Here is a 6,000-nt window from a genome sequence, read left to right on the forward strand (position 1 = left end):
CTCCACTTTATTCGCAGTCATACTTTCCGCGACTGAAGTTTTGAATCGACTCCGAGCGACAAACAACGGACCTTCCGTTATTCTTCAAGAGCTTGCCTCAATCATCGAGGACGCTGTTCCCGTTTAACGAGTAAACGAAACCCGGCGTGCCGAGATAAGGCGTTTTAACCTTCCGGGGGTGAAACGCGTTACTTTTCTATGGGGCGATTCTCGAACAATTGACATCCCAAAAGGAATAAATAAACTGCAAAGTTTTTACATTTCGGCGAATTCTGAAGTACGAGGGCTGGGGGGTGAAAAATGGGACAAAATAAGATTAACTTTTTTCCGAGAAATAAAAATGTGTAACGCAGGTAAATAATGTAACGCGCAAAACAACTGTAATGCAACATTCACGCGACAATTCCCCGCGACCCGACGTTTAAATTGAAATTTTCCGTATACAAAGCTCGCGTTTGATTTAGAATGCAAGATGTAATTGTGTATGCAAATTAAAACGAGTCTCGAGCGCGAATTTGTTGGAATAAATAACTTTCTTTGCAAAAAAAGCACACAATTATCACACCATTCTCAAGGTGACTAATGCGTCTCCGCTGGCGGCACGCGTTACACCGTGTTATCAACAAAATTGCACTCGCTTGGGTCCCATTAATAAGATTATACATTGCAATTTAGCGTCCGTCTTTCGGTCAACATAATGCGCAGTGCGATTCGGACGACAATGGGAAAGCGTGTTGGCTTATGTAGTAGCCGTCGCGTATAGAATTCCTCGTCTTTGTTGCCGCGTTATTGGCTTCCCCCGTACGAAAAGCGCAGCTTCCGAAATGGACTGGGTGATTAAGATTGAAGAATAAATTTCTCGAGATGCGTGTCACGGGAGGAGCGGCGCAATCCATAGTAATAAATAGGGGTGTATCTTCGGGGAGGTAGGTCACTTATTAATTCTCGGCGAGAAAAATAACGGGCTAGGACTAGACCAAGGAGTCGATTCTGTATCTTACACTATAGTGAAAATGCTAAAAGTGAGTAGCTTTGTCTCTAACTGTCCCCTTAGAAGGAGACAAACTATAATGTAAGATACAGAATTGACCCCCTGGTCACTAGTCCTAGCCCGCTTACATTTTCACTATACTAGAAGATACAGATCTGCGTGTGCGATCGGAGGGAAGGGTTAAGAGTCAGACTCGCTAGCCCTTGTAGAATATAAGTTCTAATTTTAAGGTCTAATTTTAAGTTTAGTGTAAGATTAGGTGTAAGCTAGATTATAAGATTGTAAAGATTGTAACCCCGTGGGGAGCAATAAAGATTTAATGGAAAATTGGAAGATACAGAATCGACGCCTAGGATTCGAACCTGGGACCTTCCGCTTGCCGGGCGAATGCTCTTCCAATTGAGCTCCCCAGGCCCACGCTCGAAATCCTTCTCGCTTACCTACTTTATTTTGCTGACTAAAGTAGAAACGGTATACTAGCAGCGCGACGCGTGGTATCTCGCTCAATGGTTTGGTAGACCATCGTATGGAAGATCTATATTCGCGAGAGCATCCGCCCGGAAATCGATCGCCGAATCGATTAGATCGCCGTGCAAGATCCTCGCGGATCTCCCTTCGAATAGACGCCGTTAGATTTTTATCCACGGCGATTAAGCGGCGCTTTTAAGCCACGCCACGCCACGCCAAGTATATGTATCACTTCCGGATCTCTTAGCAATTTCGCGGCAGCGAGGGCCGATGGTATCGATTGTCTGGACCCCGCATTTACAGTCCACTTTCGATCGCGGGCGGTGCTCAGGGCGATGGGAGGGCGCGAAGTCCGGCTCCCTTAATTGGATTCGCCGGCGTTTCTAAATCTTACGAGGCAGCGGCTAAAATATGTCAAGTGCAATCATATGAGGACGAATTCCCCGAAGTCCGTCCTTCGCGCCCTTGGACGCGCCGTCTCGGGCCGGGAAGGGGAGATCGATCGGGTTTAACGTTTCTGTTTTGCTCTCGACTGACCATGTAAAGCGATTACGCTGGCCCCTTCAGGAGGGGGCAAGGCAGGACCAGGATTACGGGGGACGGCCGATTCATCGGATAATACCCTTTGTGTTGCTTCTGAACTTGCAGGAGTTCAATTTGCTGGGTATGCTTCCGGCGGCCATGTAGATAGCCCGCACGTGTGTCCCGATCCTTACACAACGAACTGACGATGGAACGATTATTCATAACGCCGCCGGATGGCACAAAATAGGTCGAATTATTCAGCAGCCGGCCAGCGGGCTGGAAATACCTCGGACCGGATGTAAATCGTTTGCCCGTTTGAATTTTATCTGTGGATTAAGCACGCACGCATTCGCGGCTTTAATGTCTGCGGAGATGCATCAATCAGTGTAATGCGATGCATGCGAAAATGCTATTGTTACCGTGCAGAATTTGACATGAAACGCGTCCCCCGTAACACCCGTAAAAGCTTTACTACATTCGCTCTGTTTAAGTACACCGAGAGAATTCTCTTTCAACATTTCTCCTGAAAATTATGTAATCGCGGGATAACATGGCATCTCGAAGAATTTTATGTGAGTTTTTTGAAATTTTACCAACGCATTTTACTAGCAAAATGTATACCAAGTATAATTACTAGCGAAATGCATGGTAAAATTTCAAAAAACCCTCCCAAAGATCTTCAAAATGCCATGTTACCCCACGATCACATGATTTTCACAGGATAAATTTAAGAGAAAATTCTCTCCGCGTATCTGCCAGGCTGCACGCGTGTACGTTTTAAATTAAGACCTTTTGGAGATTTAAAGTCTCGATAAAGTGGTAAGTATGGATACAATACATTTACGTAATTCGCAGAATAATAGCGAGATAGAGAGAGAGAGAGAGAGATTTTGTAATAATAGCCCCGTTTAAATTAATTCGCATTCGCTGCGTCTAGTTTCAAGTTAGCCCGGACTACCTGATTGCATCGAATCCCAATGGCAAAGCCAGCGAAATTCCCCGGACAGTATATATCATTCGGTGAGTTTGCGCTAGGTGCCAAGAATATCATTTCCCGCTACGCTCCGGACACCTAATGCCTTCGTCGATCGTTTATCGCCTCGTTGTGGGCCCGATAAGACGGCGGACGATCTGCGCCGGTACGTGCGAATACGCCCGTTGAATGAATTGATTACGTTAGCTATAGACACGTGGTTAGATGCACTTGGTATCTGTTCTCGGTAGCTATTACAGCTTATCACGCGTATGATACACGTGTTACACGATGTCAGGGAGACGTAGATAATACTCTAATAAGACGCGAAAAAGAAGATATATAACACGCCCCGTCTCTGCCAGCGCAGATTGACTTTAATGTAATTTTTACAACTAGAAAAGGATATAAAGTAAGTTAAACCGAGATTAAAGTTAATCTGCATTGACAGAAGTGGGCATTGATCAAAGTTTAATCGAGTTTAATTCGATTTAAAAATTAAGCGACGAGTCATAAGCGATATCTGTGCGCGCTGAGTGGTACATTCTTCTGTCGGCTTTCGAACAAGGGAACGTTTCTGAATGGGCGCCCAAAGAAAACCTCGCGAGACGTATTTTTGAATTAGGTATCCCATTGTTGAGCGCGGAAGCGTAGAATTCGCCCCGCCGGTCTTTGCATTTTGTATTCTCGCATACTTGTAAATTCAATATGAATAAAGCGTCTTCTCTCCGTATTTTTCGCCGTATTGCGAGGTTTCAAAGTGCAGAAATGTAGGCTGCGCATCACACTTTATAAGAACTCGACATCTGAGGGATGAAGCATTTTCGCTTTATTCGTCAATTTGTACAATTTCAACTCGGAATAAAATCACGGATCTGTCAAAATTGCGCGGGGGGACAATCCCCAGAAAAAGCCCTCGCGGACTAATCCGTTTTTATTATCGTGTTTTCGCATCGGTACTTAAATTTAAATTTCCCGACTTCCATATTCAAGCGTTGTTTTACTCGTCGCCGCACAGAGAAAAAAAATGCAAGAATCGCTTTCCTTTGTAGAAAGAGTAACACGTCTCTTTGTTACAACAGCAATTTGGGTACGAGATTGTCCCCGAGGTATTTTAGACAAGATTACATGATTACGCGACAAACTCCCGCAAGTGCCTTTCATTTTTATGAAAATTCATTAGGCTGTCAACGCATATCTTGCTACATTGCCTCAATTATCCTGATTATAAATAATGGAGTTTTATATTAAATGTTTGTTGTTACGGGGACGCGACTCATCATTTTAATGGACGGTGGTTTCGATGCGGCGATAAAAAGCACGAAAGGGCAAATTAGCGCTGAGAAAATGAGAGCGCAGTTATGGATTAAAACGAAATTGTGAAGTGCACAGTTACCAACCTAATTTAAACAGTTTGCTAATCTCTTGTTGAAAAATCAAAACTACTTTTTTCGCGTCGAAATTTAATAGAACGTCGCATTCTCCTTATCGTAGCAACTACATTTCAGTACGACCGTTAAAGTTAAGTTCATCTGCAATTAGTCAAAGGGGTTAGTTCTTCATCTCTTTTCCCCTACGGATATGTTAACAATTGGTCAAGAACTTTCTTTTTCCGTCGCAGCTGAAAAATCGTTTACATCTCGATATCTTTCACAGAATAAACGCGTTAGTCGATGTATTCAGTGCCAATGTATTTAACATTGCAATTTTAGTGTAGAGCTAATTTTAAATTTCAGCGAAATAAAACCGCTACCGAAAATGAACCTGGAGAGGCTAAATATGGGAACCACACGCGCGAGATTATTAAATTACCAATTATGTGGAAATTTAACGCATTCCCTGCATAAACTGCGAAATAAGATCGCGTTCGCTAAATGTCATTACGAGAAGGGGGACGGCCGTGACGTGCTCAATTATATTCTTTTCCGGCGGAAACACGGTTTCTCCGACGAGGCAGTTCGTTCTTATTTGCAGCCTAGGTCACGGCGAAATAACGTTCGGAAGCGGAGGCAACCGGAAGCCACGTCAACGTTCGAGAGCTCGGCTAAGATAAAGTCAACATCCGTCTTGGATATTCAATTTTTCGCGAATGTAGCATCCCATCGGCAAACGATATTAAAGTCGGAGGAAAAAGATATTTTATCAAGAATCATTAATCTTTTTCGTTCTTCTTGCGTTGCAGATGTTTGATCGGACTATACGCGTCGGGATGAGATGGAAAATGGAAATATTAGATTTGTATATCCGTTACTTGGATATCTCGTTTTAAGAGAGTGTCAGGTCAAAATGGGGATTTTTAATTGAAGACGCAAATAGTTCAATAACCATCTTCGCTTAGGAACAGCTAAGAGTGCTCGATTGAAAAGCCAAACGATTATTCCTGCGGAGTTTAGCTCGAGATTCAAAATATCGACGCAAAACAGTCGATGTGCTATTAGTAAAAATATATCTTTCTCAAGATTAATGCGTATACAAGAAGAAAAAGCTTTCGTCGAAATATATATAGTTTGATACAACAATATATGAAAAGTATAAAAGGGCAAAGCGAAATAAGAAGCGCAGATGGGGAAGAATAGATCGCGATTGCTTTCAATACTCGTTGAAAAGGTACAGAGTAAGGTAGATTGAGTTAGTAAAATGTAAGTAAAGTAAATGTAAGTAAAGCGTAAGTTCATGTAGAAAATCTCCTTGAGAAAAATAATGTAGAGTAATCCGTATTACATCTCGTAATATCTAAAATTAATATTTAATGTTTCCCACGATTGCGATAAATGCGGCCAAAAGTCGATTCTCAAGACCCACTTTTTGAATCACGTCCCGCGTCTCGAAACTAGTTGAGTTTCCGAGCAGATTATAAATGTAGTCATTAGTGATGCGGTAAAAATGACTTATGCATTTGATTTATGTCCGTGCTTCCACCTCATCTATCTTCCACTTATTGTAAGTGAGAAAATATTATTAAGCGAGCGAAATGGCTCGAATTAATTGATTTAAAAAGCGCGAGCTATTTCACTGCTAAGTAGAGGCACGGTGTTATGGCCGG

The sequence above is a fragment of the Vollenhovia emeryi genome, unplaced genomic scaffold (assembly GCF_000949405.1).
Source record: "Vollenhovia emeryi isolate VEMERY1.0 unplaced genomic scaffold, V.emery_V1.0 DF939133.1, whole genome shotgun sequence".
Taxonomy (NCBI): domain Eukaryota; kingdom Metazoa; phylum Arthropoda; class Insecta; order Hymenoptera; family Formicidae; genus Vollenhovia; species Vollenhovia emeryi.